This window comes from Diachasmimorpha longicaudata, chromosome 1 (genome assembly GCF_034640455.1).
Source record: "Diachasmimorpha longicaudata isolate KC_UGA_2023 chromosome 1, iyDiaLong2, whole genome shotgun sequence".
NCBI lineage: Eukaryota > Metazoa > Arthropoda > Insecta > Hymenoptera > Braconidae > Diachasmimorpha > Diachasmimorpha longicaudata.
The window spans coordinates 11,768,946-11,785,448 of record NC_087225.1 but is presented as its reverse complement, the minus strand read 5'-3'; the positions used below and the strand labels follow the sequence as shown (position 1 = coordinate 11,785,448).

The 16,503-nt window shown below is 36.6% G+C and overlaps 2 protein-coding genes across 12 annotated transcripts in view; one reads left to right on the top strand and one right to left on the bottom strand.

The window, feature by feature from the left end:
- LOC135168434 (protein artichoke-like) overlaps positions 1-16,503 on the bottom strand; it is a 199,795-nt gene that overhangs the window by 142,561 nt on the left and 40,731 nt on the right. The gene's annotated exons all lie outside the window — the stretch shown is intronic.
- LOC135172440 (uncharacterized protein) overlaps positions 1-16,503 on the top strand; it is a 46,829-nt gene that overhangs the window by 23,689 nt on the left and 6,637 nt on the right. The window lies entirely within an intron of this gene.

The following is a 16,503-nucleotide window of genomic DNA, read 5'->3' as shown; positions in this document are numbered from 1 at the left end:
CGCGGGCTTTCATAAGCCAAAGTGTAGATGTAGATTTTCGCGTAAATTTTCTCATCGTAGTCGTAGATTTTCACCCACATACCTAATCGATTACTCCATGCCCATAGGCTGGTATACGCTTGGCGCACATATAACATTGAAATTCTCGCACTACTTTTCCATTTTTCTGCAAGAGCCAAATTTTATCACTTTTTCAATCAACTTCACACACTAATATCACCGCCGCGTGCCCCCCGCGTTTTTTTGATGCTTGAAATTCGTCGGCACGTATTTAACACGTTGAATTATCATAAGAAATGATGTTAATGACGATGAAGCTTCTCTAGCATACTGAGAATATCTTAATTTATTTAAAGTTAAAATCTAATATGACTATTCATCGTCCAATTATATTGAATTTTTAATGAAATTAGAAATTTAAAATCACATTCAATGTTACGATTCTTCAAATTTATGAATATATTCGCAGGACTTTTTAGTTTTCTCTTTCAATGTGTTTTGTTTCACCAAATTCTCGACTTTCAGTGCTACAGTATACTCAAATGTCAGTGGAATTGTGGCACGATAACAATTTCTGAAATTCGTCCTGAAAAATTGGAAATTTTTTTTAACAAAGTTTCGACAATTTCGAGTCGCAGAAACAAGGGTGAGATTTTTTTTTAAATTATCGGAAACCCCTCAATTCTACAGGCTTTCACCTTCGATGCTCCCTCAATATTTATCGATACATTTCTCTAACAGCAAATTGCATGATATCGGCCTCAAAAACTGCAGTCTGCCAACTTCCAATAACGCAAATGCCAATTATGTTTTCTTTCTGGATAAAAAATGTGCGATAGACCATTCCCAATTTTATTTTTAATTCATCCCCGTCAAATCGATCCACCGAACAAATTGAAAATTTTCAGCAAAAAAAATGAGGTTTGGGAAATAGTGAAGAGCCCTCTAGCACTGACATAGATCCATAAACTGGGTAAAAAAACCACCGTGTTTTTTTGTTGGTAAATATTCACCGAAAAATTCGACTACCGCGGGCTCATATAAGCTAAAGCCCAATCGTAGATGTTTCTCGCATGTACATAATCGATTACTCTGTGGCCTATGGGCTGTTAAGCGCCTGGTGCACACGCGGTATTGAAATTTTCATACCATTTTTACATTTTTTCAATAGGAAAAAATTTTTTTTCAGTCAACTGCACACGTTAATATCACTGGCCCACATCCAACGAATTTCTCGTTGGTTGAATCTAGAGCGGTAAACTTCAACAAAGAGTGTAACATTAACGACAAATATTCGACGAATTATTTAAAGTGTCTTGACCTTCTTTCACTTCGATTTTACAGCCCCATAAGTATGCTCAAATACCGGATAAAATCGTTTGGATTACTTCCAAAAAATCTCTACATGTGGGTTAACGAATGATTTGGATATTACATTCAGTGGTATTACGTGTACATCGATGGAGAATTAGAATTATCTGGATTTGCTAGGTTCTCCGAGGATTATTCATTTTTGATTTGAGGAAACGTGTAAAATCCTCTATTAATTCAAATATTCAATCAGAATATTGGGAAATCAATGGAAGTCGAGAGAATCAACAATAAATTCACAAAAATATATGCAGTACAATTAAGGTAAAAGTTCTGTTCTATTCTCCCCACTAGAGTTCAGTTGTTGTTAAGGGACTCATTAGAGAATACAGAAGATAGAACATAAACTAATAAAATTGAAAAATAATTGAAGAGTCGGGCTTCCAGCTGAATCAGAATTTTCGATCGACATCTGCCCACCCTATCATCTTATAATATATTGCTAACATTATATTGAAAACTCCGTAAAGAATTTTAAACAGTTATCTGTAAGCATTATTTAATAGATAAATTAATATGAAACTGGTGCATGAGCGACGTTTAAATCCCTTGAATGTGCCCGACTATCCCATATACGCTGCACTAACAGTATAATATAATTTTAATACAGTGCTCGTGAATCCGTGTCCTTTTTACTAAACTATTACATTATAGATTATTCTGATAGTTTATTCAAATCCTCTCCTTTGACTGAACATAAATATCAACATCGGCATTCAAAATTCCGTTTTGTGGTCAAACTAATGTCTTCTGGAGTTGAATTTTATTATGTTTCGTGATTCCATAATTTATTTTAAACACTGAATGGCCAACAAATCATTGCATCACCGGAGTAACTAGAACTTTTTTTTTATTTGAAGAAATAATTCACCATTCAGTCGTTGATAGATGACTTTGCTTTCGAATGACAGCTTACCCACTAGTGCCAAACTATACTAAGCCATTAAAACGATTTATTAATCTCCCTCGGATAATTTTTCTATTCTACTCATTAAAAACTCAAAGTGAAGTTCAAATTGTGAAATTCACTCTGTATTCTAGAGTTCCTCCGACGAGAACGGCAAATTCATCGCGTCTCTGTATTCCATTGAACCCAAGAAATTAACAAGAATAATATCGCTCGAGAGGTACTTGCCTCAAGCTCATTTCGGTAATGTAAACTCAATCTCACATAAATCCTAATTGCACATTTTCCATCACGCACGAATGACAGAATAAGGGAGAGAGGAGCAGTTTCACAGAATGACTGAAACAATATACATAGGCAGACACCTGCACATCCATGGAATCGTAGGATTATGCCTACAATTATTATTATTATTATCATCCCCAAAACGTGAAATCCGTAAACCGATAAATGGAGTATTGTTCTATCAATATACAATATCAGAATTATGTATATTTTGGTAATACCGAAAATCAGTTCAATGCGATCATTCTCATTCGATTAAATTTATCATATTTCACCGACCGAATATGAGACATTTCATTTGAGGTAAGGGTTGGAAACTCATGTTATAAATTATCATCTGAGTCTGGCGAGTTTGATTAACAATTTTTAAGAATAAACAGAGACCAATTGAAAAATTACTAATGTATATCATGCTACAGTTATTTTTGTTAATAAATCGCTTTACTATTTTTTTTAACGTGAATTCTTCGCTATTAAAATGCAACAAATAGTTTGAGAGTTGAGGACTCGTATTTTTTATGTGTAAAAAGGTATAAAAACCTGAAAAAATCAGGATCATTCCAGATGGCTCACTATTAAAGTGTTAATTTTTATATTTTTTTGGGGGGAAAGTAAAAATTCTTTTTTTTGAATATCTCAAACCAGTAATGGTCGATGTTCATTCATTACTGAAAACCAGAAAACTAATTTATATTTATGATGTTTAATGACGGTTCACTGCATTGAATTTCCCATAGTAGTACCTCGTTATCAGACATAAAGACCATTCCATCCGTTTATGCAACTCTCCACCGTAAATACCCGTCCACATCACCATTATTATCATTCCATTTGCATCCATTCGGACTGAGTACAAGTAATTACAGTGTAAACAGTGTAATCGAATCAACAATTTAATCCAAATAACTAAAAAAGGATAATACCGTCGTAATGTAAAAACTTATCATTTCAGTTAGCTTTTCATAACGCAAATTATTTCGCACTGCGTTGGAATGAGGGAGATAAATCCCTTGGTTGGACGAATAAAATACGATAATAGCCTCATTCAATTGGTTATCTATCTGAATGTACAGTGAAAAAAAATATTATTGCTCGGATTAATCCACCAGTTGTGCAACATGAAATTTATGAGTTGGAAACTATAAAATCTGATACATTCGTTCTAATCAGGTATTTAGGTGACGAATAATAAACTTTGATGGATATTTTATTACAGTACCCTTTGGCTTCAGCCCTGTATTATTATTTTTCAAAATTATTTAACAGGATCATATAATATAATTCGGCATTAGAAACAATTCATTATGTTTTTGCAATGAATTTCAAGTTTTTTATTTTGTATTTGGGTTTCTATTCTCATTCGCATTAAATTTTTCTTTTCATCATGAAATGATTTGTTGCACTCAAATAAATACTCTGTTAGATGAAAAGTAAATTGTTTAGATAGTAAAGAGACCGAATTTATTTGTACCGCATTAATTATTACGGTGCATGACTAGTTATGCACTATTTCAATATGTTTATTCGAAATAAATTCTAAACTTATCCCCCATCATTAATATCATTATTCATCTAGGCTTTATTCATCCCATAATGAGGAAATTCGTGTTAATTAACTCTCCATTGAACGAATAATAACCGTTGATGGATATATGAACGGGCTTGCACATTTTTTGTTCGAGTAGCTATTGGCCGCACCCCTGAATTATGTAGTTCGAAAACCATTGAACAATATTAATCAATGAAGTTTCCAATAACGATCAGTCTACCACAATTTTGTTACTAATAAATTCTGAACATGATGACAACGATAACTGTAAAATTTTAACAATATGGTAATCAAAACCTTTTTCTCTCATTAAAATTACATTTGACGTCAATGACGTCTGTTAATGATTTTAAAAAAGTTCATTGAATTAAAATCAATACTTCCCTATTAAAAAATTGAATTATCGTTTCAACCGCGAAAAATATTGATCCATAAATGTCCGAGGATTCGGTATTTGGGATTAATCATTCATTTCTGCTAATTGAAACTGTTTTATTGATTTGAAGCGATTTTCCTATCACTCAAAGGGATTATTTATTGCACCACGCGACTAACTATTCACCACGTCAACATGTTCTCACAAAATCTATCCCATGGCCTTTGGAATTATTAAAATCATCATTCTGTCTATCCATCTTATAATGACATGCATCCCACGCTCATGAAATAATAACCAACGGCCATTAATATTTTTCCACACAACAATCTCTCCCCCATTTAACACGATATTGTCTCCAGTTCATGCATAATATCGCTTTCTATCGGTGTAGCCTATCGATCGATTATGAATTAATTTTATCCTCAAAGAGAAAAAAGACATATGCACAACGCATGGTGGTGTACATGCAAATGATTTATTTGCATGATACGTGAAAGCCTTTGACGAAGCTCAGCCGCTGAATGTGTACTCACTGGAGTTTACGCTGAGAATATATATCGCAAAGGATAAATAAATGGAAAAAGCAAGTGAGAAGAGGAGAAGGGAGGGTACAGGGCATTGAGGTGGGGGGGGGGTGACGACATGCATATAGTGAAATCGATATCTACCGAGGGAAAGCAAGCTTTTATAACTCCTGGACTGTCAGTTCTTCTTTGGTTATACGTGCGAAAAAACCGCGTATGTACTCCGATCCACCCCCCCTCCCTCCCTTCCCCTTCACCCTCCGCATTGTGCACCAAACACCCTCTTCTCGTGGTAACGCGTTCGCACATTTTTTTTCCTCTTCCCCGTAGTTCCGCCAACACTGAACGTTCTACTCGCCTCTGTCCTACCCTGGTAAAGTGCTGGGACAACACTTTGTGGCTCTTTGCTCTCGTAGTTCGTTCAGCCACTCTTTGCCCATTTTATGTCTCCCGTTATTTCTCGAAAATATGGTGTTATTTTTGCACTAAATTTAATTTCACGTCACAACAATTTTTTGCGGTAGATACCGAGGATGAGTGGATGGCTGGGAGAAGAGTTAGATCGGTATGGTTTTACGAAAAGAGCTATTTAGTTTTAATCGGATGATTTAAATCTCTTGTGGATAATAAAAATCGTTCATTTTAAAGGATCTGAGATATTGTGAACAAAAATTATTTTCAACGGGTTTGTAGTTTATACTGAGATATTGATTTTAATATTCTAAATGTCTGATAAAATATATCTTAGGGTACACGAAAATTCATTTTCTCGATATATATGAGATGTTGTTTTTTTTTCAAATTATTCATCCCCTTTTTCAATCATATGATGTAGTATGAGAAGTTCCAATTACTTTCCATCTATTGAGCTTATTTTCCCTGCACGCCTGACTTTTCTTGATGTATCTTCAACGAATAAAAGACACTCATTGAAGAATAAAATATATTCCATCACTTGAGGAATCGCCTGAAGAAAATTTAATCAATTGGCCCGAGACATTTTTCGTTTCGCTAAAAGGAACAGATATCACCGGGATAGAATCCGTCGATAAAGGGGTAGAATGTGTCAATTCAAGACATAAAACGAAATACTGGAAGAAAACTATCGCCGGAATGAAGTCAAAGAGATGGTGAAGGAGAATGAAAAGGGGTAGAAAGGGGGAGGAATGTTACAAAGGTATAAAAGAGAGGCTGAGATTGCCGGAAGCGTGAAGAACGGTTAACGTATGTGCCAACGGTTCAAGGATCAAGGCTGGGTATATACCCTGGGCCGAGTAGTGCCAGAGAAGAGACGATAGCACTTCCGGTGATGAACCGCCTACGTTGCTTCAACCGATGCGCCACATTTATTTTACGTCAGGCCGATTGGCCTTACGCCACCCTCACCTCCTCTATTTTCTCCAGTGAGATTCGACTATTTGGCCATTTATAGACACCAGACTTATCTTCACATGGGTTTACTGCATCAGGGGCCAACAAAATTAACATCATTCAGCTGACGATTTATGGATTAAATTCTTGGTGTGAAATTTCAAGGGGAGAATTCGTGGGAGAATTCAATACAGAAGTTTCCAATAACTTTTTTCTATTTCAATTCTACTGATGAGAGGAAGATTAACGTTCGTGGAATGCAATTTATTTCTCACTTACAAACCCATGGATTTAGAGTTTAGTTTCAAATTAAAAAGAAGAGATTTTCCTTGAGACTGTCTCCATGCTTTTGATTACACGGAGAGGAAAAGTGTTGGCCTATTCTCCCAGTTAAAATAACATTCGGTAAAAATTACGGAACAGTTACGCACTTTTTCAGTGAACGTTCAGTGAAAAAATACACAACTGTAATTTTTGAAGAACTTTTCTCTCCGTGTAATAATGTTTATAATATTTTTCAGATATTCAGTGTAGTGTAGTTGTTTGTAGTTTACGAGATAATAGAAAATTAAATACAGACTGTTAAGGTAAAATTTCTAGAAACTTCTGATAAAGTTTTCCCAGAGTTCTATGAAAATCCCATCCTCAACCGGAAGGAATTCGTGTGTTTGGAAATTCATGTGCTACTCAATGAAATTTTCATCAACAGCACTGGAATTCTTCCCTGAATGTAATTTTCCGCCTTTGTCCCAAACTTTGACCGTGTGGGAAAATCCGGTTACTCTACTAATATAATTTGTTGGAATCTTTTTAATCCACCTCCTACCATTACCCCACGAATTATAATAAGGAAAAATGGTTTAAAATTAACGTACTATTTTCCTGAAAACTCCCTTACAAACAATTTTTTTAACCGGCATAACTTTGCGCCCTTTTTGTCTCGCAATGTTGTCGGAAAATTTTGAAGCTCTTGGGATATTTCTACTTAAAATTTTCAATAGTGTCCACTCGGGGTAAAAAATCCGATCACATACTCTTTCCTCCCCACTCTGTTCCTCTCTGGTTACATGTGAAGTCGCCGGTACAGAATTATACAGAGAAATTTATGGTTACGGAGATGGGGGCTCATAAAGGACCGGAGTAGTGCGGGTGGCTGGTGCGTCGTTATCGTGGGGCCGTTAACACGGCTGACGCTCACATGAGGACTAGCAATCGTTATGAAAGGTGTAGATACTGGACAAGTGTCGACAGCATATATTGCTACTAGTGCTGAATAAGCTCAGGGTTATTTGCCGGTGTGATGTCACATTCAGGTGTTACCCCAGTGCATGAGATGTGCATAAATGTTTTCAAATTTTTTTTTTAGTTTTCTTTGAAAACTTGCCCCCTGCACACTTCTGTCGGGATTTTTTTTTTATGGCGTTGACTTTTCGAGGTGTCATGAAATACGAAAAAAAAATGTGACATGACATATTCCAGGCATTACCTGTATATGGAGCCCCAAATTGTCAGAAACACACAACCAGCAGCAAATGTTTCGGGTTTCCATCATGAATACTCCAATCAATAGCAAAAAAATATTTGATTAAAAAAAAACAATTTGTTATTTCACAGTCAAAAACAGCTAGGACATTATTTTTCATGATTTAAAAAATTCAAGTTCCCCACCGTCGAGGTGGCAGTCGGCAATTCAATATTTCAAAGCTGAGAATCATCGGAGCGCAACTGCCGTGACGCGTTTGAATTCCACTTGGATTTCTCTGTGAACCTACACCGCCCAGCGCTATTCGTATACAATTTTTTTGGGTCTCCCATCCCGACACATATACCCCCCTCCCTCGAACGAATTTCACATGAATCGTAGTGAATGCATTCAATGTCCCCACTTCACTCGCTGCAATGTCAACCCAGTGCACCACCACTTGGCGATCACTCCGGGGACTTGCGTAGAGCTAAGAATGAAGGCAATAATGCTGCACAACTTAGAAACCGCCATTTTGACTACCTCACCATTTGTTATCCGCTGTCACTCATGCTGTATTTAATTTTTTTATTTTCGCTCAGATTAGACAAATCATATACACGGAAAATAAAATTCAGCTGATCAAATATAGTTCCCTAAATGTAAATAGCAATTCCCACGTCTTTAAAATTTTCTATGAATTTTCTCACATCTGTACTAGTTCCATCTGCTACTGTCCCGTCTGCCCTTCATTAAGTCAACTTATATTAAATTATCTACAATAGTAAGCAATCATTCATGTTCACTAAAAGCTTTTCCGCAAATTTTCTCCAGCGAGTGAAGAACAATTCATTGCTCATCCCCCTAAAATCGAGTTCACTGCACAATTAGTCATTTTTTCTTGGGAAAAAGGCGAAGAACACCATCACATTGGGTGGAACAATGAGTAGGATTTTACCCAACCAGGAACAATCGTCTAATTAGAGAAGAAAAATTCTTGGCAAACGTCAGTGACCTATTTATCCCCAAAAAATACCAAATGTCATCTATGTGACACGTGAAATCATGACACACCAGTTACACGCGCATCACAATGACAACAAAAGTGTGTCGGTATAACAGCTCGACGACTGTAATACACGAACAACTGAAGTGAGAGAAGAGGTGCCACTGTAAAACGTGGCTTTTCCGTGTACACTCGTCCTGGTGCAAGACGCTTTTCACTCCGTTAAAATCGCACCACGTCCCGGAAGGACAGTTTCCACTTTACATTCACTGGTGAGCCCTTGTCGTCTATCCATCTCTCACAATTTTCTCTCCCTCCGTCTCGTATCTTCTCACTTCATCCCCCCTGACACCCCCGGCATTTGCACGCGACTAGGCGTCACGCCTTGCACCCGATACATTTTAGACGTCACGTGTTCACGGGAGAACTCGGAATATCTCAATGTAACTTGTCGAAAAATCCTGGAGAAAATCCTCGAGAGATGGTGCTACTGGCACAAATACATTTGGCAAATATGTGAAAACATCTCGGTGAAAAATTTTCGGGAAACACATTGACGGAACACGTTCTTGTTGATTCATAATTCATAGAGTTCAGCGAATAACGAAGAATGAAATATCACACGAAATGAAAAATGTGTGTAGTTGTTCTATTGAAATGTTTATGATTATACTTGAAACAATTTCAATTGTACTATTGAAAGAGCTTGAAAATAATCACTTCTTGTGCAGAATAAATATTGGATAAATATTAAATAACAAGTGAAACTAATTGCGAAGTAAAATCCATTTATAGGATTTTTTTATACTGAGAAACTGCATTTACTCCCACGTTTTAACTCTATAGAAAAAATTAGGTCTCCCTGAACTAGTACAAAATATATAAAATGTATAAAACAGCTCTATTGAAATGAGTTGAATACAGAATAATACAAAATTTTCGAGGACAAAGCATAATATACTGCTCCTACATTCCCAACTAACTGTCTGACCACATATGTGCAGCAACTACTGTGGATCGGGTGTATCAAAAACATTGTGCCGTTGGGATTTCTAAATAATTCCTGCGGAATTTTGAATGGAAACTTTCAGCATAGATATGCATGAAACAGAATATTTCAGTTCGGGAAACAATGCTTTCAACAATATTCATTATTCGTTTTTTTTTCTGACAAAACTATGATAAATTCTCTCTCATCTTCCCGGATATTACCAGACCACCACTGAGGGCAGAATTCAATCAAAACAATTTTTATTTTCCCTCAAATTCATTTTAACAAAATGAGCAGGTTTATCCAAATAGCTCGTAAAATTCTTTCGCCCAAGGTAAACCTTGAATTTCACTAGTGTTTTTATTCATTGAGTGAATAACTTCTGATTGTAACTTTTGTTCATTTCACCAGATACCGTTAGGTTTTTACGGTTTCTCGGTTCGCCAATTTTTTATACTGTTCAGATGCCTGAATAAAACATCATATTAATTTTTTTACCACACGAATAGTGTGAAACTTTCCGAAAAATTAATTTGTTTTATGATATGATATCTGAGTAATGAGAAGAAGTCATTTTTCGCTTACGTGGATGCAAATTGACAGATTCCTCGGACTCCACGAATAATTTCTTTTTCATCCATTAAAAATCAGACCTCACCCAAATACTTTACCCACGAACTGCAACTGAACATTTCACTAAAATATTCAACAGCGTTCAATCATTCAAACTGTTTCTTATTCTATCCACTTTCTTAAATCCACATAACCCTGAAATGCTGACGCATTTTAACATGTGACGTCCACTTCGATTCCCGGACAGTAGATACCCATAAAAAACCAACGGATAAAAATAATAAAAAACCAAGAAGACGTTCCTTTCATCGCCTTCAGATGGTCGTTTCACCTTTCTGAAGGAAATCTCATCAATTTTAATTTCCTCGATTTCCATTCTCGGTGGCGATAGTTGAGCTACGTCGATCATTAAATTATCACACAAGTACGTCACAATTTTTATCATCCACATCACAAGGTTTCTAACCATGTCATGAAGGACATTGGCGCTTCACCGAAGAGAGGTGAACGAAATGCGCTCTTTAAAGGCGCGTGATGTGAATGTAACATTGGATTATCCTGAGGCGTTCAACCAACAGGGCATCCAGAAAAAATCACGTGTAGTGAAGCTGAATGAAGAAAATAAGAAGAGAGAAGGGGTTAGGTGAATTGGCTCTACCTAGACGGAGGAGCGTACACAGGCTTGGAATGCTCCAGGACACAATCGATACTAGATTAATGTACAAATTGAAAACGCGTCTTGAATCTTAAGAGGATGTAGCTCCACCGGGAATCCCGAGTACTTGTTTAATATGAAAGCCCGCTCATCTCAGGATTGGATGACACCATTACAGAATTATTGTGAATACTAAAAGCATTAAAGGAGGATTGCGTGTCTGTCGTTTCGTTGTTGAAAATATTTGACTGTTATTTCTGCTAATGTCGAAAATTTTCAATAAGTTACACTGCTCCTAAAATGTTGTGGAATTTCATTATGGTAAATTCGAGGGTATTTACTGCCAGCAAGTAAATTGACATGTCTCCCATCAATACTGACCTATTTTTACTATTAAAAAATAAATTTACTTGGCAATTTGTTTTATGCCTACTAAGACCACTTTAGAATATTTAAGGATCTTTCGGCAGATATTTTTTCCATTATGTGCAAAAATACTATCAATATTTATCCTCATGTTTGAAACGCATCGACATCGAGCTTTTCTAATTGATACGAGGAAAGTTGAAATAATAAAATTCTAAAATGTCCGGAAGAGTTGGGTCTAATGGGGCTCCAATGAAAACTCCAACGTTCCGCTATGAAAGTAGAAAAACAGTTCACGGGAGAAAGAGTCTAAAGTTCTTAGATATCCTTAAGGGTTGATGAAGATAATTTGAGGAGACAAGGATATCCATATAAGAACCTCAAGGGTTTCTTTTAAGTATCCCAGAGTTTTTTATTTAGAGGATCCACAATATTGAACCGCACCAAAAGTGCTTTGAATGAAATACCCTGGGTATTAATCTTGAGTAAAAATTCCTGAAAGCTAGACCTTTACCACTAATTCCCCCCAGAAATACAGTTTCAATTCCGGCCTTTTATCTCCGAAACTCCAAAACTTATTTTTCAATTCGTCTCTGGCCATTAGCTATATGATTCAAGCTCGTTTTTCCATTCCAAACGTGATCCTCCGATTTAAGGTAACTCCACCACAATTCCAGAAGTGAATGCTATACACCACCATCACTCGAGGATCAGAAGATTAAAATGACTGGATCGTGTCTCCCGAGATTCATTTACCTCGGTCGAAATTAGAACAACATCCAGATGTGAGTGCAGGTCAAAGAGGAAACTGCATGAACCCGAAAGAGACAGTGAATGTCTACCCGTGTGTGTATGTGTATGAGTGAGTGAGAGAAAGAGATCGGTAGATAGAGGCGACGGTGGATAACTGATGGGTGTGATGATAACCAGAGGAATGCCAGGATATACGACAAAAACATTACCCAGGGAATGCTCTGGAATTACCGTTGCGGTTTAGCTATCTCAATCGGATTACCTAGACATCTACGTCTGCGCATCAGCAAACAGTCTATATAACTTTTACACTCGTTGAGCGTTCATCACGTACATGTCGTTTCAATGACGTCTTATCTGTGAACCAGTCACCGCCTCCTGCCATCATCTTTATCACCCTTCTCCTGCTACCCCTCGTTATACTTGAATGAGAAACTTTGAGTTTAGCAGTGTCACGTGTGTGGGTGAAAAGACGACAGTATCTTGTCAATAGTTGTAAACATAGATTCAGCAGTTTACTTGGGTAGCTACAGTCAATTGATGTAATTTTCAAGACTCAATCGACCCATGGTATCCCGTTTAAATGGAAAATTTCATGACATCCAATTCAACAAATTGTGTGTTACACTTTGATGGCTTGATTCGAGACGTTGTAATTTAGTGGATTTTTCCACAATGTCGGAATGACAAACTACCATGAAAGCCAATTAAAATGCGTTGAAAGACACTAGTTTAGATAGATGGGTCATTCTGGGGATCATGAAATTCACAATCTTATGTACTCAGCTTTTATAGAGTTCACCGGCAGATTTCTGTCAGCTCTAAGGGTTTTAGGTTGATGAGACTTTTTAACAGCCAATCGTCAATCTTATAGGGGTCAGGAGTTTATATATCCAATGTTTGTAGGGACAAAAGTTCATATCTATTATGGGAAAGAGTAGCGAAGGCCACAATGCAAACTGTGTTAATGATCAGAAGCCTAGAAATGCAGCATTCACAGGGGTCAGTATTAAATAGAATTATAGATATTATGAATAAGGAACCGAGAGTTGAAAGTTACGTGAGGATTACAAAAGTTTAGATTACAAGTGGCTTGAGGATTTGAATCTTAAATGTTCACAATTTGAAGAGATCAAACTCTTCTAAATTTTATATCGAGACGCCCACCAAGAGGTCTGGCCTCTACTTCGAAGATTGAAAAAAATACAATTTTATCATGAACTGATATCAACTCAACATCCAATTAACAATAAAAATATTTATCACAAGCCCCAGTAACCATGAATAAGCTGCTCAGAAAGCGTTCTAAGATGACTCTCAGGTTCGGAAATTCCACTTCCCAAGGAAACTCAACCAATTATCGTAACGATATCTCCTATTAATTCTGAAAATTATTTGCCTGACTGAAGCGTTATCTGATACGGCCCACCACCTTTCCTCATCATCATTATAACCCTCACCGCCTCGTACCATTCGAACGATAAATTCGGAGCTCATCCTGAGTATGTATGCAAGTTTGCCAACATCACTAGCTCTTGTCAATAGTGACAAACACAGAAGAGCAACGTCGACGTGAGGTCGATTTACTATCATAGACTCTCCACCTGTGTTATAGTTGATAGCTATCACTTCAACGTGTTCCTCGTGTCAATATATTTTAATCAACTCCTTGGATATCATCTCATGAAATTGACGACGGTGTTCTCTTCAGAATAGATAAATTTAAATTTACGGGCAACTTCCACGTATTATGTTGAGTGGAAAACATAGGGGGGATATTACAAAAGTGATATCAACAAAATATCGAATTTCTACATATCGTCTTCAATCTTCGCTCAGTTTTCAATGAATATATCATAATCTGATGGGTCTAGTAAAATTTTTGTAATAATCTTTTTTGTCGGGCTGCTTCTAAGGTACAAAAATGTTTCTTTAGTTGGGGAACGTTGATTTTGGGTCATCGGGCGTCGAAAAATCGGAAGTATGGTCGTGGGGTTGGAAACAATTGTTGAATACGGAATATTAAAATTACTTCGCGTTTAATGGTCGTTAATGATAAATTTACAACACATACAGTGTTTTGTTGAAGACTAAACTCGTGGATAACTAATTAATTAATACGAACGTAATTCAATATGTTGATGTACAATGTTGAAGCTGTAATGTGAAGATGAATTCGTTGGGGTTTTCAGCCATATTGAGGCTCAACTTTAAACTTTATTTCTTGATAACTCAACTAACTACTTAATTGTCTTAGCTGAATCGGTTACAGTGGGCTCTCCCTATGTCTCCGGATGTTTCGGAGTGAGAGGAATACTGTACCCCTTACTACGCTGTCTAGGGTGTGACATCGGGCACAGAAGATAGCCCCCGAAGGGAAGTAAGACATGGAAAAGGCTATAATCTTCCTGATTGAATAGTCACGCTGCCTCTGTCGTATGACACACCCCTTATGCGTGAAGCAGTGGCAAATAGTAGGGTTACTTTCTTCGAACTCCAAAATGCCCCAAAATAATCGAAAGTTAGAGAAGGAGAGAGAACCTAGATTTATTTAATTAAATAACGATTAATTTTTACTGAATATTTGCCTCTGTGTGTGTTCACGTCAAATAAAGATGAAAAAATTCCCGTCACAAATTACATTATTGTATAGATTTCAATGAAACAGAATGTTATATAACTGTTCCAGATCACTGAAGCATTTCGAATCAAATAAATCGGGGCTTTCAAATTACCAGTGGAAGTATTGCTAGAATATTTTCAAAACTATTGAAATGAATTAAAAAATTCTCGAATAAAAAAGGTTTGTTTAATCAAGTTAATATTGGTTATTCCATAGAACGAGGAACAATTAATTCTCCAAGCCCATTCAATTTCGTTGGATATCAAAACCATAAGAGCCCTGTAAAATATTTTTGCAAAAGTCCATTAATCGATAAATATCCCCCAACGATACAAAGTCAGCGCAATATGGCAATCTGACGTTATGTATGCCACAAGTTTTCTCCCATATTCGTAACAATTCACTCCAAACCCCAGTTGCTAGAGTAGAGGGCCGGTGACCTCTTTATCCCAGTGACTCGTTACTCGTAAACCTGGTGGTTTAGAGGCGGACGATGAAAAACCACGGGCAGTATCCACGGGAAAACGGTTAAAAGATTGCCAGGACGTGGGATGAGATATGTCCGAATCCAACCAACATGTGAGGGTTCGGGAAAAAAATGTTTTTTCACCTCATCGCTTTACTCAGAGAAAAAAAAATCAATGAGTCGAATGCAGTTGACTAAATCGGATATTTTCTTCGAGAATATCAAGACCGAAATTTTTCCATTTCAACATTCGAAATTTTTAAAGATAGATGAAATGACTCAACAGTGAATGAGAGTAATTATTGCTCACTTAGAGTATACCCCATAGATTTCATGATTTTTCCTTCAATTAAAGTTTATAAAAAAATATTTGGATCTATTGATTATGGAGTAGAAGAATGACAAGATATTTTTAAACTTGAGTCTATTTGCAATGAAAACAGAAATATTTAGTATCGAGTTGTGCTGAATTTTGGTACTTTTTATATATGAAATTTCTTGGATTTCATTAAAAACATGGTTGCTACTTGATACTAAAAAATTTACCGCAAAAATAAAATTATTAGCAGTAAAATGAAAAGGAGCCTAGCAGAGTGATGCTAAACAGACTGCGAAACAAGACAAAATCTGTTATACACTCGAAAATGTGAAACAAAAGGGGAATAGTACACGGGAATACAGAGAGAGGTTGGCATTGCACTGCAGTTTGATAGAGACACCGTCGACTATGCTCGTTTCCTCTGTATCTGAACCGGATGTCACCCCGACAGGAACTCGTTAACACCGATGTATCCACAATGTTGCGCCCCATGGGTGGGTTATTTAGTCGGTGTATTCGCAACCCCTCGTCCTCTTCTACCCCAGAATTCTACATACACGTTGCATTGGATTTGTGCGCTCAACACTTCATTTAGAACCGTGTACCGAAGATCTAGAATGCGTAACCCAGAAAATCTAGTCGTTGATTGGTGAATACTCGAATGAGAGAATCTAGCAGTATTGATCATTCGCAATATCTTTAATAACACAACCCTGTTCCAGATATGGTCAACATTTCCCATATTCACTACATCTTAAAGTAGAATTTATTGCAAATACTGATCGTTGAAAATCAGTTGAAATGTTAAGAACTAAAATTTTTGGAACAAATTTAAAATTGAAAGAAAAACACTCTGTTCAAGTCAAAACTACCATAAAACTTAACAGGTCATGTAAACTGATC